This window comes from Pelecanus crispus, chromosome 1, assembly GCF_030463565.1.
Source record: "Pelecanus crispus isolate bPelCri1 chromosome 1, bPelCri1.pri, whole genome shotgun sequence".
Taxonomy (NCBI): Eukaryota; Metazoa; Chordata; class Aves; order Pelecaniformes; family Pelecanidae; genus Pelecanus; species Pelecanus crispus.
This window is the reverse complement of record NC_134643.1, coordinates 90889783-90914025: the sequence shown is the minus strand read 5'-3', so window position 1 is coordinate 90914025 and position 24243 is coordinate 90889783.

Sequence of the window (24243 nt, the reverse complement as noted above, 5' to 3'; positions counted from 1 at the left end):
AAACATGGCTGTATGTTTTAACTTTGTGAGCTGGTGTGTGCCGAGAGTGAGAGTGAGCTTGCGAATGTGTGTTGGCAGTGGTAGGAGGCAAGGCAAGGGGAGATTCTTAGTGTATATTTGGCTGTGAAAGCACTGGCAAGGGAAGGTCAGAATCAGCAAGAGCTCTAAGCGCTTAGAGCTGTGGTGTGGGAGAAATGGCTGTATGTTTTAACTTCGTGAGCTGGTGTGTGCCGAGAGTGAGAGTGAGCTTGACAATGTGTCTTGGGAGTGGTGGGAGGCAAGGCAAGGGGAGATGCCAGGGGGGTGTCTGGCTGTGAGTGTGGTGGGAAGGGCAGTTGAATACAGCACCAGCTCTTAGGCCTTAGAGCTATGGTGTGGGAGAAATGGCTGCATGTTTGCACTTTGTGAGCTGGTCTGTGCGAAGAGTGAGAGTGAGCTTGCGAATGTGTCTTGAGAGTGCTGGGAGGCAAGGCAAAAGTACATCCGCAGTGTCTGTCTGGGTGTGAAAGTGCTGGCAAGGGAAGGTGAGGACCAGCAAGAGCATTAAGCCCTTAGAAATATTAAGAGGGAAACATGGCTGTATGTTTTAAGTTTGTGAGCTGGTGTGTGCCGAGAGTGAGAGTGAGCTTGAGAATGTGTCTTGGCAGTGGTAGGAGGCAAGGCAAGGGGAGATTCTTAGTGTATGTTTTTCTGTGAAAGCACTGGCAAGGGAAGGTCAGAAACAGCAAGAGCTCTAAGCCCTTAGAGCTCTGGTGTGGGAGAAATGGCTGTATGTTTTAACTTTGTGAGCTGGTCTGTGCCGAGAGTGAGAGTGAGCTTGCGAATGTGTCTTGGGAGTGGCAGGAGGCAAGGCAAGGGGAGATTCTTAGTGTATGTTTGGCTGTGAAAGCACTGGCAAGGGAAGGTCAGAAACAGCAAGAGCTCTAAGCCCTTAGAGCTCTGGTGAGAGAGAAATGGCTGTATGTTTTAACTTTGTGAGCTGGTGTGTGCCGAGAGTGAGAGTGAGCTTGAGAATGTGTCTTGGGAGTGGTGGGAGGCAAGGCAAGGGGAGATGCCAGGGGGGTGTCTGGCTGTGAGTGCGGTGGGAAGGGCAGTTGAATACAGCAAGAGCTCTAAGCCCTTAGAGCTATGGTGTGGGAGAAATGGCTGTATGTTTTAACTTTGTGAGCTGGTGTGTGCCGAGAGTGAGAGTGAGCTTGCGAATGTGTGTTGGCAGTGGTAGGAGGCAAGGCAAGGGGATATTCTTAGTGTATATTTGGCTGTGAAAGCACTGGCAAGGGAAGGTCAGAAACAGCAAGAGCTCTAAGCCCTTAGAGCTCTGGTGAGAGAGAAATGGCTGTATGTTTTAACTTTGTGAGCTGGTGTGTGCCGAGAGTGATAGTGAGCTTGAGAATGTGTCTTGGCAGGGCTAGGAGGCAAGGCAAAGGGAGATTCTTAGTGTATGTTTGGCTGTGAAAGCACTGGCAAGGGAAGGTCAGAAACAGCAAGAGCTCTAAGCGCTTAGAGCTCTGGTGTGGGAGAAATGGCTGTATGTTTTAACTTCGTGAGCTGGTCTGTGCCGAGAGTCAGAGTGAGCTTGAGAATGTGTCTTGGGAGTGGTGGGAGGCAAGGCAAGGGGAGATGCCAGGGGGGTGTCTGGCTGTGAGTGCGGTGGGAAGGGCAGTTGAATACAGCACCAGCTCTTAGGCCTTCGAGCTATGGTGTGGGAGAAATGGCTGCATGTTTGCACTTTGTGAGCTGGTCTGTGCGAAGAGTGAGAGTGAGCTTGCGAATGTGTATTGAGAGTGCTGGGAGGCAAGGCAAAAGTACATCCGCAGTGTCTGTCTGGGTGTGAAAGTGCTGGCAAGGGAAGGTGAGGACCAGCCAGAGCATTAAGCCCTTAGAAATATTAAGAGGGAAACATGGCTGTATGTTTTAACTTTGTGAGCTGGTGTGTGCCGAGAGTGAGAGTGAGCTTGCGAATGTGTCTTGGCAGTGGTAGGAGGCAAGGCAAGGGGAGATTCTTAGTGTATGTTTGGCTGTGAAAGCACTGGCAAGGGAAGGTCAGAAACAGCAAGAGCTCTAAGCCCTTAGAGCTCTGGTGTGGGAGAAATGGCTGTATGTTTTAACACTGGGAGCTGGTCTGTGCCGAGAGTGAGAGTGAGCTTGCGAATGTGTCTTGGGAGTGGCAGGAGGCAAGGCAAGGGGAGATTCTTAGTGTATGTTTGGCTGTGAAAGCACTGGCAAGGGAAGGTCAGAAACAGCAAGAGCTCTAAGCCCTTAGAGCTCTGGTGTGGGAGAAATGGCTGTATGTTTTAACACTGGGAGCTGGTCTGTGCCGAGAGTGAGAGTGAGCTTGAGAATGTGTCTTGGCAGTGGTAGGAGGCAAGGCAAGGGGAGATTCTTAGTGTATGTTTGGCTGTGAAAGCACTGGCAAGGGAAGGTCAGAAACAGCAAGAGCTCTAAGCGCTTAGAGCTCTGGTGTGGGAGAAGTGGCTGTATGTTTTAACTTTGTGAGCTGGTGTGTGCCGAGAGTGAGAGTGAGCTTGAGAATGTGTCTTGGGAGTGGTGGGAGGCAAGGCAAGGGGAGATGCCAGGGGGGTGTCTGGCTGTGAGTGTGGTGGGAAGGGCAGTTGAATACAGCACCAGCTCTTAGGCCTTCGAGCTATGGTGTGGGAGAAATGGCTGCATGTTTGCACTTTGTGAGCTGGTCTGTGCGAAGAGTGAGAGTGATCTTGCGAATGTGTATTGAGAGTGCTGGGAGGCAAGGCAAAAGTACATCCGCAGTGTCTGTCTGGGTGTGAAAGTGCTGGCAAGGGAAGGTGAGGACCAGCAAGAGCATTAAGCCCTTAGAAATATTAAGAGGGAAACATGGCTGTATGTTTTAACTTTGTGAGCTGGTGTGTGCCGAGAGTGAGAGTGAGCTTGAGAATGTGTCTTGGGAGTGGTGGGAGGCAAGGCAAGGGGAGATGCCAGGGGGGTGTCTGGCTGTGAGTGCGGTGGGAAGGGCAGTTGAATACAGCACCAGCTCTTAGGCCTTAGAGCTATGGTGTGGGAGAAATGGCTGTATGTTTTAACTTTGTGAGCTGGTGTGTGCCGAGAGTGAGAGTGAGCTTGCGAATGTGTGTTGGCAGTGGTAGGAGGCAAGGCAAGGGGAGATTCTTAGTGTATGTTTGGCTGTGAAAGCACTGGCAAGGGAAGGTCAGAATCAGCAAGAGCTCTAAGCGCTTAGAGCTCTGGTTTGGGAGAAATGGCTGTATGTTTTAACTTTGTGAGCTGGTGTGTGCCGAGAGTGAGAGTGAGCTTGAGAATGTGTCTTGGGAGTGGTAGGAGGCAAGGCAAGGGGAGATTCTTAGTGTATGTTTGGCTGTGAAAGCACTGGCAAGGGAAGGTCAGAATCAGCAAGAGCTCTAAGCGCTTAGAGCTGTGGTGTGGGAGAAATGGCTGTATGTTTTAACTTCGTGAGCTGGTCTGTGCCGAGAGTCAGAGTGAGCTTGAGAATGTGTCTTGGGAGTGGTGGGAGGCAAGGCAAGGGGAGATGCCAGGGGGGTGTCTGGCTGTGAGTGCGGTGGGAAGGGCAGTTGAATACAGCACCAGCTCTTAGGCCTTAGAGCTATGGTGTGGGAGAAATGGCTGTATGTTTGCACTTTGTGAGCTGGTCTGTGCGAAGAGTGAGAGTGAGCTTGCGAATGTGTATTGAGAGTGCTGGGAGGCAAGGCAAAAGTACATCCGCAGTGTCTGTCTGGGTGTGAAAGTGCTGGCAAGGGAAGGTGAGGACCAGCAAGAGCATTAAGCCCTTAGAAATATTAAGAGGGAAACATGGCTGTATGTTTTAACTTTGTGAGCTGGTGTGTGCCGAGAGTGAGAGTGAGCTTGCGAATGTGTGTTGGCAGTGGTAGGAGGCAAGGCAAGGGGAGATTCTTAGTGTATATTTGGCTGTGAAAGCACTGGCAAGGGAAGGTCAGAAACAGCAAGAGCTCTAAGCCCTTAGAGCTCTGGTGTGGGAGAAATGGCTGTATGTTTTAACTTTGTGAGCTGGTGTGTGCCGAGAGTGATAGTGAGCTTGAGAATGTGTCTTGGCAGTGGTAGGAGGCAAGGCAAGGGGAGATTCTTAGTGTATGTTTGGCTGTGAAAGCACTGGCAAGGGAAGGTCAGAATCAGCAAGAGCTCTAAGCGCTTAGAGCTCTGGTGTGGGAGAAGTGGCTGTATGTTTTAACTTTGTGAGCTGGTGTGTGCCGAGAGTGAGAGTGAGCTTGAGAATGTGTCTTGGGAGTGGTGGGAGGCAAGGCAAGGGGAGATGCCAGGGGGGTCTCTGGCTGTGAGTGCGGTGGGAAGGGCAGTTGAATACAGCACCAGCTCTTAGGCCTTAGAGCTATGGTGTGGGAGAAATGGCTGTATGTTTTAACACTGGGAGCTGGTCTGTGCCGAGAGTGAGAGTGAGCTTGCGAATGTGTCTTGGGAGTGGCAGGAGGCAAGGCAAGGGGAGATTCTTAGTGTATGTTTGGCTGTGAAAGCACTGGCAAGGGAAGGTCAGAAACAGCAAGAGCTCTAAGCGCTTAGAGCTCTGGTGTGGGAGAAGTGGCTGTATGTTTTAACTTTGTGAGCTGGTGTGTGCCGAGAGTGAGAGTGAGCTTGAGAATGTGTCTTGGGAGTGGTGGGAGGCAAGGCAAGGGGAGATGCCAGGGGGGTGTCTGGCTGTGAGTGTGGTGGGAAGGGCAGTTGAATACAGCACCAGCTCTTAGGCCTTAGAGCTATGGTGTGGGAGAAATGGCTGCATGTTTGCACTTTGTGAGCTGGTCTGTGCGAAGAGTGAGAGTGATCTTGCGAATGTGTATTGAGAGTGCTGGGAGGCAAGGCAAAAGTACATCCGCAGTGTCTGTCTGGGTGTGAAAGTGCTGGCAAGGGAAGGTGAGGACCAGCAAGAGCATTAAGCCCTTAGAAATATTAAGAGGGAAACATGGCTGTATGTTTTAAGTTTGTGAGCTGGTGTGTGCCGAGAGTGAGAGTGAGCTTGAGAATGTGTCTTGGGAGTGGTGGGAGGCAAGGCAAGGGGAGATGCCAGGGGGGTGTCTGGCTGTGAGTGCGGTGGGAAGGGCAGTTGAATACAGCACCAGCTCTTAGGCCTTAGAGCTATGGTGTGGGAGAAATGGCTGTATGTTTTAACTTTGTGAGCTGGTGTGTGCCGAGAGTGAGAGTGAGCTTGCGAATGTGTGTTGGCAGTGGTAGGAGGCAAGGCAAGGGGAGATTCTTAGTGTATGTTTGGCTGTGAAAGCACTGGCAAGGGAAGGTCAGAATCAGCAAGAGCTCTAAGCGCTTAGAGCTCTGGTTTGGGAGAAATGGCTGTATGTTTTAACTTTGTGAGCTGGTCTGTGCCGAGAGTGAGAGTGAGCTTGCGAATGTGTCTTGGGAGTGGCAGGAGGCAAGGCAAGGGGAGATTCTTAGTGTATGTTTGGCTGTGAAAGCACTGGCAAGGGAAGGTCAGAAACAGCAAGAGCTCTAAGCCCTTAGAGCTCTGGTGAGAGAGAAATGGCTGTATGTTTTAACTTTGTGAGCTGGTGTGTGCCGAGAGTGAGAGTGAGCTTGAGAATGTGTCTTGGGAGTGGTGGGAGGCAAGGCAAGGGGAGATGCCAGGGGGGTGTCTGGCTGTGAGTGCGGTGGGAAGGGCAGTTGAATACAGCAAGAGCTCTAAGCCCTTAGAGCTATGGTGTGGGAGAAATGGCTGTATGTTTTAACTTTGTGAGCTGGTGTGTGCCGAGAGTGAGAGTGAGCTTGCGAATGTGTGTTGGCAGTGGTAGGAGGCAAGGCAAGGGGATATTCTTAGTGTATATTTGGCTGTGAAAGCACTGGCAAGGGAAGGTCAGAAACAGCAAGAGCTCTAAGCCCTTAGAGCTCTGGTGAGAGAGAAATGGCTGTATGTTTTAACTTTGTGAGCTGGTGTGTGCCGAGAGTGATAGTGAGCTTGAGAATGTGTCTTGGCAGGGCTAGGAGGCAAGGCAAAGGGAGATTCTTAGTGTATGTTTGGCTGTGAAAGCACTGGCAAGGGAAGGTCAGAAACAGCAAGAGCTCTAAGCGCTTAGAGCTCTGGTGTGGGAGAAATGGCTGTATGTTTTAACTTCGTGAGCTGGTCTGTGCCGAGAGTCAGAGTGAGCTTGAGAATGTGTCTTGGGAGTGGTGGGAGGCAAGGCAAGGGGAGATGCCAGGGGGGTGTCTGGCTGTGAGTGCGGTGGGAAGGGCAGTTGAATACAGCACCAGCTCTTAGGCCTTCGAGCTATGGTGTGGGAGAAATGGCTGCATGTTTGCACTTTGTGAGCTGGTCTGTGCGAAGAGTGAGAGTGAGCTTGCGAATGTGTATTGAGAGTGCTGGGAGGCAAGGCAAAAGTACATCCGCAGTGTCTGTCTGGGTGTGAAAGTGCTGGCAAGGGAAGGTGAGGACCAGCCAGAGCATTAAGCCCTTAGAAATATTAAGAGGGAAACATGGCTGTATGTTTTAACTTTGTGAGCTGGTGTGTGCCGAGAGTGAGAGTGAGCTTGCGAATGTGTCTTGGCAGTGGTAGGAGGCAAGGCAAGGGGAGATTCTTAGTGTATGTTTGGCTGTGAAAGCACTGGCAAGGGAAGGTCAGAAACAGCAAGAGCTCTAAGCCCTTAGAGCTCTGGTGTGGGAGAAATGGCTGTATGTTTTAACACTGGGAGCTGGTCTGTGCCGAGAGTGAGAGTGAGCTTGCGAATGTGTCTTGGGAGTGGCAGGAGGCAAGGCAAGGGGAGATTCTTAGTGTATGTTTGGCTGTGAAAGCACTGGCAAGGGAAGGTCAGAAACAGCAAGAGCTCTAAGCCCTTAGAGCTCTGGTGTGGGAGAAATGGCTGTATGTTTTAACACTGGGAGCTGGTGTGTGCCGAGAGTGATAGTGAGCTTGAGAATGTGTCTTGGCAGTGGTAGGAGGCAAGGCAAGGGGAGATTCTTAGTGTATGTTTGGCTGTGAAAGCACTGGCAAGGGAAGGTCAGAAACAGCAAGAGCTCTAAGCGCTTAGAGCTCTGGTGTGGGAGAAGTGGCTGTATGTTTTAACTTTGTGAGCTGGTGTGTGCCGAGAGTGAGAGTGAGCTTGAGAATGTGTCTTGGGAGTGGTGGGAGGCAAGGCAAGGGGAGATGCCAGGGGGGTCTCTGGCTGTGAGTGTGGTGGGAAGGGCAGTTGAATACAGCACCAGCTCTTAGGCCTTAGAGCTATGGTGTGGGAGAAATGGCTGTATGTTTTAACTTTGTGAGCTGGTCTGTGCCGAGAGTGAGAGTGAGCTTGCGAATGTGTGTTGGCAGTGGTAGGAGGCAAGGCAAGGGGAGATTCTTAGTGTATGTTTGGCTGTGAAAGCACTGGCAAGGGAAGGTCAGAAACAGCAAGAGCTCTAAGCCCTTAGAGCTCTGGTGTGGGAGAAATGGCTGTATGTTTTAACACTGGGAGCTGGTCTGTGCCGAGAGTGAGAGTGAGTTTGCGAATGTGTGTTGGCAGTGGTAGGAGGCAAGGCAAGGGGAGATTCTTAGTGTATGTTTGGCTGTGAAAGCACTGGCAAGGGAAGGTCAGAAACAGCAAGAGCTCTAAGCGCTTAGAGCTCTGGTGTGGGAGAAGTGGCTGTATGTTTTAACTTTGTGAGCTGGTGTGTGCCGAGAGTGAGAGTGAGCTTGAGAATGTGTCTTGGGAGTGGTGGGAGGCAAGGCAAGGGGAGATGCCAGGGGGGTGTCTGGCTGTGAGTGTGGTGGGAAGGGCAGTTGAATACAGCACCAGCTCTTAGGCCTTCGAGCTCTGGTGTGGGAGAAATGGCTGCATGTTTGCACTTTGTGAGCTGGTCTGTGCGAAGAGTGAGAGTGATCTTGCGAATGTGTATTGAGAGTGCTGGGAGGCAAGGCAAAAGTACATCCGCAGTGTCTGTCTGGGTGTGAAAGTGCTGGCAAGGGAAGGTGAGGACCAGCAAGAGCATTAAGCCCTTAGAAATATTAAGAGGGAAACATGGCTGTATGTTTTAAGTTTGTGAGCTGGTGTGTGCCGAGAGTGAGAGTGAGCTTGAGAATGTGTCTTGGGAGTGGTGGGAGGCAAGGCAAGGGGAGATGCCAGGGGGGTGTCTGGCTGTGAGTGCGGTGGGAAGGGCAGTTGAATACAGCACCAGCTCTTAGGCCTTAGAGCTATGGTGTGGGAGAAATGGCTGTATGTTTTAACTTTGTGAGCTGGTGTGTGCCGAGAGTGAGAGTGAGCTTGCGAATGTGTGTTGGCAGTGGTAGGAGGCAAGGCAAGGGGAGATTCTTAGTGTATGTTTGGCTGTGAAAGCACTGGCAAGGGAAGGTCAGAATCAGCAAGAGCTCTAAGCGCTTAGAGCTCTGGTTTGGGAGAAATGGCTGTATGTTTTAACTTTGTGAGCTGGTCTGTGCCGAGAGTGAGAGTGAGCTTGAGAATGTGTCTTGGGAGTGGTGGGAGGCAAGGCAAGGGGAGATGCCAGGGGGGTGTCTGGCTGTGAGTGCGGTGGGAAGGGCAGTTGAATACAGCACCAGCTCTTAGGCCTTAGAGCTCTGGTGTGGGAGAAATGGCTGCATGTTTGCACTTTGTGAGCTGGTCTGTGCGAAGAGTGAGAGTGAGCTTGCGAATGTGTATTGAGAGTGCTGGGAGGCAAGGCAAAAGTACATCCGCAGTGTCTGTCTGGGTGTGAAAGTGCTGGCAAGGGAAGGTGAGGACCAGCAAGAGCATTAAGCCCTTAGAAATATTAAGAGGGAAACATGGCTGTATGTTTTAAGTTTGTGAGCTGGTGTGTGCCGAGAGTGAGAGTGAGCTTGAGAATGTGTCTTGGCAGTGGTAGGAGGCAAGGCAAGGGGAGATTCTTAGTGTATGTTTTTCTGTGAAAGCACTGGCAAGGGAAGGTCAGAAACAGCAAGAGCTCTAAGCCCTTAGAGCTCTGGTGTGGGAGAAATGAGTGTATGTTTTAACTTTGTGAGCTGGTCTGTGCCGAGAGTGAGAGTGAGCTTGCGAATGTGTCTTGGCAGTGGTAGGAGGCAAGGCAAGGGGAGATTCTTAGTGTATGTTTGGCTGTGAAAGCACTGGCAAGGGAAGGTCAGAAACAGCAAGAGCTCTAAGCCCTTAGAGCTCTGGTGTGGGAGAAATGGCTGTATGTTTTAACACTGGGAGCTGGTCTGTGCCGAGAGTGAGAGTGAGTTTGCGAATGTGTCTTGGCAGTGGTAGGAGGCAAGGCAAGGGGAGATTCTTAGTGTATGTTTGGCTGTGAAAGCACTGGCAAGGGAAGGTCAGAAACAGCAAGAGCTCTAAGCCCTTAGAGCTCTGGTGTGGGAGAAATGGCTGTATGTTTTAACACTGGGAGCTGGTCTGTGCCGAGAGTGAGAGTGAGCTTGCGAATGTGTGTTGGCAGTGGTAGGAGGCAAGGCAAGGGGAGATTCTTAGTGTATATTTGGCTGTGAAAGCACTGGCAAGGGAAGGTCAGAAACAGCAAGAGCTCTAAGCCCTTAGAGCTCTGGTGAGAGAGAAATGGCTGTATGTTTTAACTTTGTGAGCTGGTGTGTGCCGAGAGTGATAGTGAGCTTGAGAATGTGTCTTGGCAGGGCTAGGAGGCAAGGCAAAGGGAGATTCTTAGTGTATGTTTGGCTGTGAAAGCACTGGCAAGGGAAGGTCAGAATCAGCAAGAGCTCTAAGCGCTTAGAGCTCTGGTGTGGGAGAAATGGCTGTATGTTTTAACTTCGTGAGCTGGTCTGTGCCGAGAGTCAGAGTGAGCTTGAGAATGTGTCTTGGGAGTGGTGGGAGGCAAGGCAAGGGGAGATGCCAGGGGGGTGTCTGGCTGTGAGTGCGGTGGGAAGGGCAGTTGAATACAGCACCAGCTCTTAGGCCTTCGAGCTATGGTGTGGGAGAAATGGCTGCATGTTTGCACTTTGTGAGCTGGTCTGTGCGAAGAGTGAGAGTGAGCTTGCGAATGTGTATTGAGAGTGCTGGGAGGCAAGGCAAAAGTACATCCGCAGTGTCTGTCTGGGTGTGAAAGTGCTGGCAAGGGAAGGTGAGGACCAGCAAGAGCATTAAGCCCTTAGAAATATTAAGAGGGAAACATGGCTGTATGTTTTAAGTTTGTGAGCTGGTGTGTGCCGAGAGTGAGAGTGAGCTTGCGAATGTGTCTTGGCAGTGGTAGGAGGCAAGGCAAGGGGAGATTGTTAGTGTATGTTTGGCTGTGAAAGCACTGGCAAGGGAAGGTCAGAAACAGCAAGAGCTCTAAGCCCTTAGAGCTCTGGTGTGGGAGAAATGGCTGTATGTTTTAACACTGGGAGCTGGTCTGTGCCGAGAGTGAGAGTGAGCTTGCGAATGTGTCTTGGGAGTGGCAGGAGGCAAGGCAAGGGGAGATTCTTAGTGTATGTTTGGCTGTGAAAGCACTGGCAAGGGAAGGTCAGAAACAGCAAGAGCTCTAAGCCCTTAGAGCTCTGGTGTGGGAGAAATGGCTGTATGTTTTAACACTGGGAGCTGGTGTGTGCCGAGAGTGAGAGTGAGCTTGAGAATGTGTCTTGGCAGTGGTAGGAGGCAAGGCAAGGGGATATTCTTAGTGTATGTTTGGCTGTGAAAGCACTGGCAAGGGAAGGTCAGAAACAGCAAGAGCTCTAAGCGCTTAGAGCTCTGGTGTGGGAGAAGTGGCTGTATGTTTTAACTTTGTGAGCTGGTGTGTGCCGAGAGTGAGAGTGAGCTTGAGAATGTGTCTTGGGAGTGGTGGGAGGCAAGGCAAGGGGAGATGCCAGGGGGGTGTCTGGCTGTGAGTGTGGTGGGAAGGGCAGTTGAATACAGCACCAGCTCTTAGGCCTTCGAGCTATGGTGTGGGAGAAATGGCTGCATGTTTGCACTTTGTGAGCTGGTCTGTGCGAAGAGTGAGAGTGATCTTGCGAATGTGTATTGAGAGTGCTGGGAGGCAAGGCAAAAGTACATCCGCAGTGTCTGTCTGGGTGTGAAAGTGCTGGCAAGGGAAGGTGAGGACCAGCAAGAGCATTAAGCCCTTAGAAATATTAAGAGGGAAACATGGCTGTATGTTTTAACTTTGTGAGCTGGTGTGTGCCGAGAGTGAGAGTGAGCTTGAGAATGTGTCTTGGGAGTGGTGGGAGGCAAGGCAAGGGGAGATGCCAGGGGGGTGTCTGGCTGTGAGTGCGGTGGGAAGGGCAGTTGAATACAGCACCAGCTCTTAGGCCTTAGAGCTATGGTGTGGGAGAAATGGCTGTATGTTTTAACTTTGTGAGCTGGTGTGTGCCGAGAGTGAGAGTGAGCTTGCGAATGTGTGTTGGCAGTGGTAGGAGGCAAGGCAAGGGGAGATTCTTAGTGTATGTTTGGCTGTGAAAGCACTGGCAAGGGAAGGTCAGAATCAGCAAGAGCTCTAAGCGCTTAGAGCTCTGGTTTGGGAGAAATGGCTGTATGTTTTAACTTTGTGAGCTGGTGTGTGCCGAGAGTGAGAGTGAGCTTGAGAATGTGTCTTGGGAGTGGTAGGAGGCAAGGCAAGGGGAGATTCTTAGTGTATGTTTGGCTGTGAAAGCACTGGCAAGGGAAGGTCAGAATCAGCAAGAGCTCTAAGCGCTTAGAGCTGTGGTGTGGGAGAAATGGCTGTATGTTTTAACTTCGTGAGCTGGTCTGTGCCGAGAGTCAGAGTGAGCTTGAGAATGTGTCTTGGGAGTGGTGGGAGGCAAGGCAAGGGGAGATGCCAGGGGGGTGTCTGGCTGTGAGTGCGGTGGGAAGGGCAGTTGAATACAGCACCAGCTCTTAGGCCTTCGAGCTATGGTGTGGGAGAAATGGCTGCATGTTTGCACTTTGTGAGCTGGTCTGTGCGAAGAGTGAGAGTGAGCTTGCGAATGTGTATTGAGAGTGCTGGGAGGCAAGGCAAAAGTACATCCGCAGTGTCTGTCTGGGTGTGAAAGTGCTGGCAAGGGAAGGTGAGGACCAGCAAGAGCATTAAGCCCTTAGAAATATTAAGAGGGAAACATGGCTGTATGTTTTAACTTTGTGAGCTGGTGTGTGCCGAGAGTGAGAGTGAGCTTGCGAATGTGTGTTGGCAGTGGTAGGAGGCAAGGCAAGGGGAGATTCTTAGTGTATGTTTGGCTGTGAAAGCACTGGCAAGGGAAGGTCAGAAACAGCAAGAGCTCTAAGCCCTTAGAGCTCTGGTGTGGGAGAAATGGCTGTATGTTTTAACACTGGGAGCTGGTCTGTGCCGAGAGTGAGAGTGAGTTTGCGAATGTGTGTTGGCAGTGGTAGGAGGCAAGGCAAGGGGAGATTCTTAGTGTATGTTTGGCTGTGAAAGCACTGGCAAGGGAAGGTCAGAAACAGCAAGAGCTCTAAGCGCTTAGAGCTCTGGTGTGGGAGAAGTGCCTGTATGTTTTAACTTTGTGAGCTGGTGTGTGCCGAGAGTGAGAGTGAGCTTGAGAATGTGTCTTGGGAGTGGTGGGAGGCAAGGCAAGGGGAGATGCCAGGGGGGTGTCTGGCTGTGAGTGTGGTGGGAAGGGCAGTTGAATACAGCACCAGCTCTTAGGCCTTCGAGCTATGGTGTGGGAGAAATGGCTGCATGTTTGCACTTTGTGAGCTGGTCTGTGCGAAGAGTGAGAGTGAGCTTGCGAATGTGTATTGAGAGTGCTGGGAGGCAAGGCAAAAGTACATCCGCAGTGTCTGTCTGGGTGTGAAAGTGCTGGCAAGGGAAGGTGAGGACCAGCAAGAGCATTAAGCCCTTAGAAATATTAAGAGGGAAACATGGCTGTATGTTTTAAGTTTGTGAGCTGGTGTGTGCCGAGAGTGAGAGTGAGCTTGAGAATGTGTCTTGGCAGTGGTAGGAGACAAGGCAAGGGGAGATTCTTAGTGTATGTTTTTCTGTGAAAGCACTGGCAAGGGAAGGTCAGAAACAGCAAGAGCTCTAAGCCCTTAGAGCTCTGGTGTGGGAGAAATGAGTGTATGTTTTAACTTTGTGAGCTGGTCTGTGCCGAGAGTGAGAGTGAGCTTGCGAATGTGTCTTGGCAGTGGTAGGAGGCAAGGCAAGGGGAGATTCTTAGTGTATGTTTGGCTGTGAAAGCACTGGCAAGGGAAGGTCAGAAACAGCAAGAGCTCTAAGCCCTTAGAGCTCTGGTGTGGGAGAAATGGCTGTATGTTTTAACACTGGGAGCTGGTCTGTGCCGAGAGTGAGAGTGAGTTTGCGAATGTGTCTTGGCAGTGGTAGGAGGCAAGGCAAGGGGAGATTCTTAGTGTATGTTTGGCTGTGAAAGCACTGGCAAGGGAAGGTCAGAAACAGCAAGAGCTCTAAGCCCTTAGAGCTCTGGTGTGGGAGAAATGGCTGTATGTTTTAACTTTGTGAGCTGGTCTGTGCCGAGAGTGAGAGTGAGCTTGCGAATGTGTCTTGGGAGTGGCAGGAGGCAAGGCAAGGGGAGATTCTTAGTGTATGTTTGGCTGTGAAAGCACTGGCAAGGGAAGGTCAGAATCAGCAAGAGCTCTAAGCGCTTAGAGCTCTGGTGTGGGAGAAATGGCTGTATGTTTTTACTTTGTGAGCTGGTGTGTGCCGAGAGTGAGAGTGAGCTTGAGAATGTGTCTTGGGAGTGGTGGGAGGCAAGGCAAGGGGAGATGCCAGGGGGGTGTCTGGCTGTGAGTGCGGTGGGAAGGGCAGTTGAATACAGCACCAGCTCTTAGGCCTTCGAGCTATGGTGTGGGAGAAATGGCTGCATGTTTGCACTTTGTGAGCTGGTCTGTGCGAAGAGTGAGAGTGAGCTTGCGAATGTGTATTGAGAGTGCTGGGAGGCAAGGCAAAAGTACATCCGCAGTGTCTGTCTGGGTGTGAAAGTGCTGGCAAGGGAAGGTGAGGACCAGCAAGAGCATTAAGCCCTTAGAAATATTAAGAGGGAAACATGGCTGTATGTTTTAAGTTTGTGAGCTGGTGTGTGCCGAGAGTGAGAGTGAGCTTGCGAATGTGTGTTGGCAGTGGTAGGAGGCAAGGCAAGGGGAGATTCTTAGTGTATATTTGGCTGTGAAAGCACTGGCAAGGGAAGGTCAGAAACAGCAAGAGCTCTAAGCCCTTAGAGCTGTGGTGTGGGAGAAATGGCTGTATGTTTTAACTTTGTGAGCTGGTCTGTGCCGAGAGTGATAGTGAGCTTGAGAATGTGTCTTGGCAGGGCTAGGAGGCAAGGCAAGGGGAGATTCTTAGTGTATGTTTGGCTGTGAAAGCACTGGCAAGGGAAGGTCAGAATCAGCAAGAGCTCTAAGCGCTTAGAGCTCTGGTGTGGGAGAAGTGGCTGTATGTTTTAACTTTGTGAGCTGGTGTGTGCCGAGAGTGAGAGTGAGCTTGAGAATGTGTCTTGGGAGTGGTGGGAGGCAAGGCAAGGGGAGATGCCAGGGGGGTGTCTGGCTGTGAGTGCGGTGGGAAGGGCAGTTGAATACAGCACCAGCTCTTAGGCCTTAGAGCTCTGGTGTGGGAGAAATGGCTGTATGTTTTAACTTTGTGAGCTGGTGTGTGCCGAGAGTGAGAGTGAGCTTGCGAATGTGTGTTGGCAGTGGCAGGAGGCAAGGCAAGGGGAGATTCTTAGTGTATGTTTGGCTGTGAAAGCACTGGCAAGGGAAGGTCAGAAACAGCAAGAGCTCTAAGCCCTTAGAGCTCTGGTGTGGGAGAAATGGCTGTATGTTTTAACACTGGGAGCTGGTCTGTGCCGAGAGTGAGAGTGAGTTTGCGAATGTGTGTTGGCAGTGGTAGGAGGCAAGGCAAGGGGAGATTCTTAGTGTATGTTTGGCTGTGAAAGCACTGGCAAGGGAAGGTCAGAAACAGCAAGAGCTCTAAGCGCTTAGAGCTCTGGTGTGGGAGAAGTGGCTGTATGTTTTAACTTTGTGAGCTGGTGTGTGCCGAGAGTGAGAGTGAGCTTGAGAATGTGTCTTGGGAGTGGTGGGAGGCAAGGCAAGGGGAGATGCCAGGGGGGTGTCTGGCTGTGAGTGTGGTGGGAAGGGCAGTTGAATACAGCACCAGCTCTTAGGCCTTCGAGCTATGGTGTGGGAGAAATGGCTGCATGTTTGCACTTTGTGAGCTGGTCTGTGCGAAGAGTGAGAGTGATCTTGCGAATGTGTATTGAGAGTGCTGGGAGGCAAGGCAAAAGTACATCCGCAGTGTCTGTCTGGGTGTGAAAGTGCTGGCAAGGGAAGGTGAGGACCAGCAAGAGCATTAAGCCCTTAGAAATATTAAGAGGGAAACATGGCTGTATGTTTTAACTTTGTGAGCTGGTGTGTGCCGAGAGTGAGAGTGAGCTTGAGAATGTGTCTTGGGAGTGGTGGGAGGCAAGGCAAGGGGAGATGCCAGGTGGGTGTCTGGCTGTGCGTGCGGTGGGAAGGGCAGTTGAATACAGCACCAGCTCTTAGGCCTTAGAGCTATGGTGTGGGAGAAATGGCTGTATGTTTTAACTTTGTGAGCTGGTGTGTGCCGAGAGTGAGAGTGAGCTTGCGAATGTGTGTTGGCAGTGGTAGGAGGCAAGGCAAGGGGAGATTCTTAGTGTATGTTTGGCTGTGAAAGCACTGGCAAGGGAAGGTCAGAATCAGCAAGAGCTCTAAGCGCTTAGAGCTCTGGTTTGGGAGAAATGGCTGTATGTTTTAACTTTGTGAGCTGGTCTGTGCCGAGAGTGAGAGTGAGCTTGAGAATGTGTCTTGGGAGTGGTGGGAGGCAAGGCAAGGGGAGATGCCAGGGGGGTGTCTGGCTGTGAGTGCGGTGGGAAGGGCAGTTGAATACAGCACCAGCTCTTAGGCCTTCGAGCTATGGTGTGGGAGAAATGGCTGCATGTTTGCACTTTGTGAGCTGGTCTGTGCGAAGAGTGAGAGTGAGCTTGCGAATGTGTATTGAGAGTGCTGGGAGGCAAGGCAAAAGTACATCCGCAGTGTCTGTCTGGGTGTGAAAGTGCTGGCAAGGGAAGGTGAGGACCAGCAAGAGCATTAAGCCCTTAGAAATATTAAGAGGGAAACATGGCTGTATGTTTTAAGTTTGTGAGCTGGTGTGTGCCGAGAGTGAGAGTGAGCTTGAGAATGTGTCTTGGCAGTGGTAGGAGGCAAGGCAAGGGGAGATTCTTAGTGTATGTTTGGCTGTGAAAGCACTGGCAAGGGAAGGTCAGAAACAGCAAGAGCTCTAAGCCCTTAGAGCTCTGGTGTGGGAGAAATGGCTGTATGTTTTAACTTTGTGAGCTGGTGTGTGCCGAGAGTGAGAGTGAGCTTGCGAATGTCTCTTGGCAGTGGTAGGAGGCAAGGCAAGGGGAGATTCTTAGTGTATGTTTGGCTGTGAAAGCACTGGCAAGGGAAGGTCAGAAACAGCAAGAGCTCTAAGCCCTTAGAGCTCTGGTGTGGGAGAAATGGCTGTATGTTTTAACACTGGGAGCTGGTCTGTGCCGAGAGTGAGAGTGAGCTTGCGAATGTGTCTTGGCAGTGGTAGGAGGCAAGGCAAGGGGAGATTCTTAGTGTATGTTTGGCTGTGAAAGCACTGGCAAGGGAAGGTCAGAAACAGCAAGAGCTCTAAGCCCTTAGAGCTCTGGTGTGGGAGAAATGGCTGTATGTTTTAACTTTGTGAGCTGGTCTGTGCCGAGAGTGAGAGTGAGCTTGCGAATGTGTCTTGGGAGTGGCAGGAGGCAAGGCAAGGGGAGATTCTTAGTGTATGTTTGGCTGTGAAAGCACTGGCAAGGGAAGGTCAGAATCAGCAAGAGCTCTAAGCGCTTAGAGCTGTGGTGTGGGAGAAATGGCTGTATGTTTTTACTTTGTGAGCTGGTGTGTGCCGAGAGTGAGAGTGAGCTTGAGAATGTGTCTTGGGAGTGGTGGGAGGCAAGGCAAGGGGAGATGCCAGGGGGGTGTCTGGCTGTGAGTGCGGTGGGAAGGGCAGTTGAATACAGCACCAGCTCTTAGGCCTTCGAGCTATGGTGTGGGAGAAATGGCTGCATGTTTGCACTTTGTGAGCTGGTCTGTGCGAAGAGTGAGAGTGAGCTTGCGAATGTGTATTGAGAGTGCTGGGAGGCAAGGCAAAAGTACATCCGCAGTGTCTGTCTGGGTGTGAAAGTGCTGGCAAGGGAAGGTGAGGACCAGCAAGAGCATTAAGCCCTTAGAAATATTAAGAGGGAAACATGGCTGTATGTTTTAAGTTTGTGAGCTGGTGTGTGCCGAGAGTGAGAGTGAGCTTGCGAATGTGTGTTGGCAGTGGTAGGAGGCAAGGCAAGGGGAGATTCTTAGTGTATATTTGGCTGTGAAAGCACTGGCAAGGGAAGGTCAGAAACAGCAAGAGCTCTAAGCCCTTAGAGCTGTGGTGTGGGAGAAATGGCTGTATGTTTTAACTTTGTGAGCTGGTCTGTGCCGAGAGTGATAGTGAGCTTGAGAATGTGTCTTGGCAGGGCTAGGAGGCAAGGCAAGGGGAGATTCTTAGTGTATGTTTGGCTGTGAAAGCACTGGCAAGGGAAGGTCAGAATCAGCAAGAGCTCTAAGCGCTTAGAGCTCTGGTGTGGGAGAAGTGGCTGTATGTTTTAACTTTGTGAGCTGGTGTGTGCCGAGAGTGAGAGTGAGCTTGAGAATGTGTCTTGGGAGTGGTGGGAGGCAAGGCAAGGGGAGATGCCAGGGGGGTGTCTGGCTGTGAGTGCGGTGGGAAGGGCAGTTGAATACAGCACCAGCTCTTAGGCCTTAGAGCTCTGGTGTGGGAGAAATGGCTGTATGTTTTAACTTTGTGAGCTGGTGTGTGCCGAGAGTGAGAGTGAGCTTGCGAATGTGTGTTGGCAGTGGCAGGAGGCAAGGCAAGGGGAGATTCTTAGTGTATGTTTGGCTGTGAAAGCACTGGCAAGGGAAGGTCAGAAACAGCAAGAGCTCTAAGCCCTTAGAGCTCTGGTGTGGGAGAAATGGCTGTATGTTTTAACACTGGGAGCTGGTCTGTGCCGAGAGTGAGAGTGAGTTTGCGAATGTGTGTTGGCAGTGGTAGGAGGCAAGGCAAGGGGAGATTCTTAGTGTATGTTTGGCTGTGAAAGCACTGGCAAGGGAAGGTCAGAAACAGCAAGAGCTCTAAGCGCTTAGAGCTCTGGTGTGGGAGAAGTGGCTGTATGTTTTAACTTTGTGAGCTGGTGTGTGCCGAGAGTGAGAGTGAGCTTGAGAATGTGTCTTGGGAGTGGTGGGAGGCAAGGCAAGGGGAGATGCCAGGGGGGTGTCTGGCTGTGAGTGTGGTGGGAAGGGCAGTTGAATACAGCACCAGCTCTTAGGCCTTCGAGCTATGGTGTGGGAGAAATGGCTGCATGTTTGCACTTTGTGAGCTGGTCTGTGCGAAGAGTGAGAGTGATCTTGCGAATGTGTATTGAGAGTGCTGGGAGGCAAGGCAAAAGTACATCCGCAGTGTCTGTCTGGGTGTGAAAGTGCTGGCAAGGGAAGGTGAGGACCAGCAAGAGCATTAAGCCCTTAGAAATATTAAGAGGGAAACATGGCTGTATGTTTTAACTTTGTGAGCTGGTGTGTGCCGAGAGTGAGAGTGAGCTTGAGAATGTGTCTTGGGAGTGGTGGGAGGCAAGGCAAGGGGAGATGCCAGGTGGGTGTCTGGCTGTGCGTGCGGTGGGAAGGGCAGTTGAATACAGCACCAGCTCTTAGGCCTTAGAGCTATGGTGTGGGAGAAATGGCTGTATGTTTTAACTTTGTGAGCTGGTGTGTGCCGAGAGTGAGAGTGAGCTTGCGAATGTGTGTTGGCAGTGGTAGGAGGCAAGGCAAGGGGAGATTCTTAGTGTATGTTTGGCTGTGAAAGCACTGGCAAGGGAAGGTCAGAATCAGCAAGAGCTCTAAGCGCTTAGAGCTCTGGTTTGGGAGAAATGGCTGTATGTTTTAACTTTGTGAGCTGGTCTGTGCCGAGAGTGAGAGTGAGCTTGAGAATGTGTCTTGGGAGTGGTGGGAGGCAAGGCAAGGGGAGATGCCAGGGGGGTGTCTGGCTGTGAGTGCGGTGGGAAGGGCAGTTGAATACAGCACCAGCTCTTAGGCCTTCGAGCTATGGTGTGGGAGAAATGGCTGCATGTTTGCACTTTGTGAGCTGGTCTGTGCGAAGAGTGAGAGTGAGCTTGCGAATGTGTATTGAGAGTGCTGGGAGGCAAGGCAAAAGTACATCCGCAGTGTCTGTCTGGGTGTGAAAGTGCTGGCAAGGGAAGGTGAGGACCAGCAAGAGCATTAAGCCCTTAGAAATATTAAGAGGGAAACATGGCTGTATGTTTTAAGTTTGTGAGCTGGTGTGTGCCGAGAGTGAGAGTGAGCTTGAGAATGTGTCTTGGCAGTGGTAGGAGGCAAGGCAAGGGGAGATTCTTAGTGTATGTTTGGCTGTGAAAGCACTGGCAAGGGAAGGTCAGAAACAGCAAGAGCTCTAAGCCCTTAGAGCTCTGGTGTGGGAGAAATGGCTGTATGTTTTAACTTTGTGAGCTGGTGTGTGCCGAGAGTGAGAGTGAGCTTGCGAATGTCTCTTGGCAGTGGTAGGAGGCAAGGCAAGGGGAGATTCTTAGTGTATGTTTGGCTGTGAAAGCACTGGCAAGGGAAGGTCAGAAACAGCAAGAGCTCTAAGCCCTTAGAGCTCTGGTGTGGGAGAAATGGCTGTATGTTTTAACTTTGTGAGCTGGTGTGTGCCGAGAGTGAGAGTGAGCTTGAGAATGTGTCTTGGGAGTGGTAGGAGGCAAGGCAAGGGGAGATTCTTAGTGTATGTTTGGCTGTGAAAGCACTGGCAAGGGAAGGTCAGAATCAGCAAGAGCTCTAAGCGCTTAGAGCTGTGGTGTGGGAGAAATGGCTGTATGTTTTAACTTCGTGAGCTGGTCTGTGCCGAGAGTCAGAGTGAGCTTGAGAATGTGTCTTGGGAGTGGTGGGAGGCAAGGCAAGGGGAGATGCCAGGGGGGTGTCTGGCTGTGAGTGCGGTGGGAAGGGCAGTTGAATACAGCACCAGCTCTTAGGCCTTCGAGCTATGGTGTGGGAGAAATGGCTGCATGTTTGCACTTTGTGAGCTGGTCTGTGCGAAGAGTGAGAGTGAGCTTGCGAATGTGTATTGAGAGTGCTGGGAGGCAAGGCAAAAGTACATCCGCAGTGTCTGTCTGGGTGTGAAAGTGCTGGCAAGGGAAGGTGAGGACCAGCAAGAGCATTAAGCCCTTAGAAATATTAAGAGGGAAACATGGCTGTATGTTTTAACTTTGTGAGCTGGTGTGTGCCGAGAGTGAGAGTGAGCTTGCGAATGTGTGTTGGCAGTGGTAGGAGGCAAGGCAAGGGGAGATTCTTAGTGTATGTTTGGCTGTGAAAGCACTGGCAAGGGAAGGTCAGAAACAGCAAGAGCTCTAAGCCCTTAGAGCTCTGGTGTGGGAGAAATGGCTGTATGTTTTAACACTGGGAGCTGGTCTGTGCCGAGAGTGAGAGTGAGTTTGCGAATGTGTGTTGGCAGTGGTAGGAGGCAAGGCAAGGGGAGATTCTTAGTGTATGTTTGGCTGTGAAAGCACTGGCAAGGGAAGGTCAGAAACAGCAAGAGCTCTAAGCGCTTAGAGCTCTGGTGTGGGAGAAGTGCCTGTATGTTTTAACTTTGTGAGCTGGTGTGTGCCGAGAGTGAGAGTGAGCTTGAGAATGTGTCTTGGGAGTGGTGGGAGGCAAGGCAAGGGGAGATGCCAGGGGGGTGTCTGGCTGTGAGTGTGGTGGGAAGGGCAGTTGAATACAGCACCAGCTCTTAGGCCTTCGAGCTATGGTGTGGGAGAAATGGCTGCATGTTTGCACTTTGTGAGCTGGTCTGTGCGAAGAGTGAGAGTGAGCTTGCGAATGTGTATTGAGAGTGCTGGGAGGCAAGGCAAAAGTACATCCGCAGTGTCTGTCTGGGTGTGAAAGTGCTGGCAAGGGAAGGTGAGGACCAGCAAGAGCATTAAGCCCTTAGAAATATTAAGAGGGAAACATGGCTGTATGTTTTAAGTTTGTGAGCTGGTGTGTGCCGAGAGTGAGAGTGAGCTTGAGAATGTGTCTTGGCAGTGGTAGGAGACAAGGCAAGGGGAGATTCTTAGTGTATGTTTTTCTGTGAAAGCACTGGCAAGGGAAGGTCAGAAACAGCAAGAGCTCTAAGCCCTTAGAGCTCTGGTGTGGGAGAAATGAGTGTATGTTTTAACTTTGTGAGCTGGTCTGTGCCGAGAGTGAGAGTGAGCTTGCGAATGTGTCTTGGCAGTGGTAGGAGGCAAGGCAAGGGGAGATTCTTAGTGTATGTTTGGCTGTGAAAGCACTGGCAAGGGAAGGTCAGAAACAGCAAGAGCTCTAAGCCCTTAGAGCTCTGGTGTGGGAGAAATGGCTGTATGTTTTAACACTGGGAGCTGGTCTGTGCCGAGAGTGAGAGTGAGTTTGCGAATGTGTCTTGGCAGTGGTAGGAGGCAAGGCAAGGGGAGATTCTTAGTGTATGTTTGGCTGTGAAAGCACTGGCAAGGGAAGGTCAGAAACAGCAAGAGCTCTAAGCCCTTAGAGCTCTGGTGTGGGAGAAATGGCTGTATGTTTTAACTTTGTGAGCTGGTCTGTGCCGAGAGTGAGAGTGAGCTTGCGAATGTGTCTTGGGAGTGGCAGGAGGCAAGGCAAGGGGAGATTCTTAGTGTATGTTTGGCTGTGAAAGCACTGGCAAGGGAAGGTCAGAATCAGCAAGAGCTCTAAGCGCTTAGAGCTCTGGTGTGGGAGAAATGGCTGTATGTTTTTACTTTGTGAGCTGGTGTGTGCCGAGAGTGAGAGTGAGCTTGAGAATGTGTCTTGGGAGTGGTGGGAGGCAAGGCAAGGGGAGATGCCAGGGGGGTGTCTGGCTGTGAGTGCGGTGGGAAGGGCAGTTGAATACAGCACCAGCTCTTAGGCCTTCGAGCTATGGTGTGGGAGAAATGGCTGCATGTTTGCACTTTGTGAGCTGGTCTGTGCGAAGAGTGAGAGTGAGCTTGCGAATGTGTATTGAGAGTGCTGGGAGGCAAGGCAAAAGTACATCCGCAGTGTCTGTCTGGGTGTGAAAGTGCTGGCAAGGGAAGGTGAGGACCAGCAAGAGCATTAAGCCCTTAGAAATATTAAGAGGGAAACATGGCTGTATGTTTTAAGTTTGTGAGCTGGTGTGTGCCGAGAGTGAGAGTGAGCTTGCGAATGTGTGTTGGCAGTGGTAGGAGGCAAGGCAAGGGGAGATTCTTAGTGTATATTTGGCTGTGAAAGCACTGGCAAGGGAAGGTCAGAAACAGCAAGAGCTCTAAGCCCTTAGAGCTGTGGTGTGGGAGAAATGGCTGTATGTTTTAACTTTGTGAGCTGGTCTGTGCCGAGAGTGATAGTGAGCTTGAGAATGTGTCTTGGCAGGGCTAGGAGGCAAGGCAAGGGGAGATTCTTAGTGTATGTTTGGCTGTGAAAGCACTGGCAAGGGAAGGTCAGAATCAGCAAGAGCTCTAAGCGCTTAGAGCTCTGGTGTGGGAGAAGTGGCTGTATGTTTTAACTTTGTGAGCTGGTGTGTGCCGAGAGTGAGAGTGAGCTTGAGAATGTGTCTTGGGAGTGGTGGGAGGCAAGGCAAGGGGAGATGCCAGGGGGGTGTCTGGCTGTGAGTGCGGTGGGAAGGGCAGTTGAATACAGCACCAGCTCTTAGGCCTTAGAGCTCTGGTGTGGGAGAAATGGCTGTATGTTTTAACTTTGTGAGCTGGTGTGTGCCGAGAGTGAGAGTGAGCTTGCGAATGTGTGTTGGCAGTGGCAGGAGGCAAGGCAAGGGGAGATTCTTAGTGTATGTTTGGCTGTGAAAGCACTGGCAAGGGAAGGTCAGAAACAGCAAGAGCTCTAAGCCCTTAGAGCTCTGGTGTGGGAGAAATGGCTGTATGTTTTAACACTGGGAGCTGGTCTGTGCCGAGAGTGAGAGTGAGTTTGCGAATGTGTGTTGGCAGTGGTAGGAGGCAAGGCAAGGGGAGATTCTTAGTGTATGTTTGGCTGTGAAAGCACTGGCAAGGGAAGGTCAGAAACAGCAAGAGCTCTAAGCGCTTAGAGCTCTGGTGTGGGAGAAGTGGCTGTATGTTTTAACTTTGTGAGCTGGTGTGTGCCGAGAGTGAGAGTGAGCTTGAGAATGTGTCTTGGGAGTGGTGGGAGGCAAGGCAAGGGGAGATGCCAGGGGGGTGTCTGGCTGTGAGTGTGGTGGGAAGGGCAGTTGAATACAGCACCAGCTCTTAGGCCTTCGAGCTATGGTGTGGGAGAAATGGCTGCATGTTTGCACTTTGTGAGCTGGTCTGTGCGAAGAGTGAGAGTGATCTTGCGAATGTGTATTGAGAGTGCTGGGAGGCAAGGCAAAAGTACATCCGCAGTGTCTGTCTGGGTGTGAAAGTGCTGGCAAGGGAAGGTGAGGACCAGCAAGAGCATTAAGCCCTTAGAAATATTAAGAGGGAAACATGGCTGTATGTTTTAACTTTGTGAGCTGGTGTGTGCCGAGAGTGAGAGTGAGCTTGAGAATGTGTCTTGGGAGTGGTGGGAGGCAAGGCAAGGGGAGATGCCAGGTGGGTGTCTGGCTGTGCGTGCGGTGGGAAGGGCAGTTGAATACAGCACCAGCTCTTAGGCCTTAGAGCTATGGTGTGGGAGAAATGGCTGTATGTTTTAACTTTGTGAGCTGGTGTGTGCCGAGAGTGAGAGTGAGCTTGCGAATGTGTGTTGGCAGTGGTAGGAGGCAAGGCAAGGGGAGATTCTTAGTGTATGTTTGGCTGTGAAAGCACTGGCAAGGGAAGGTCAGAATCAGCAAGAGCTCTAAGCGCTTAGAGCTCTGGTTTGGGAGAAATGGCTGTATGTTTTAACTTTGTGAGCTGGTCTGTGCCGAGAGTGAGAGTGAGCTTGAGAATGTGTCTTGGGAGTGGTGGGAGGCAAGGCAAGGGGAGATGCCAGGGGGGTGTCTGGCTGTGAGTGCGGTGGGAAGGGCAGTTGAATACAGCACCAGCTCTTAGGCCTTCGAGCTATGGTGTGGGAGAAATGGCTGCATGTTTGCACTTTGTGAGCTGGTCTGTGCGAAGAGTGAGAGTGAGCTTGCGAATGTGTATTGAGAGTGCTGGGAGGCAAGGCAAAAGTACATCCGCAGTGTCTGTCTGGGTGTGAAAGTGCTGGCAAGGGAAGGTGAGGACCAGCAAGAGCATTAAGCCCTTAGAAATATTAAGAGGGAAACATGGCTGTATGTTTTAAGTTTGTGAGCTGGTGTGTGCCGAGAGTGAGAGTGAGCTTGCGAATGTGTGTTGGCAGTGGTAGGAGGCAAGGCAAGGGGAGATTCTTAGTGTATGTTTGGCTGTGAAAGCACTGGCAAGGGAAGGTCAG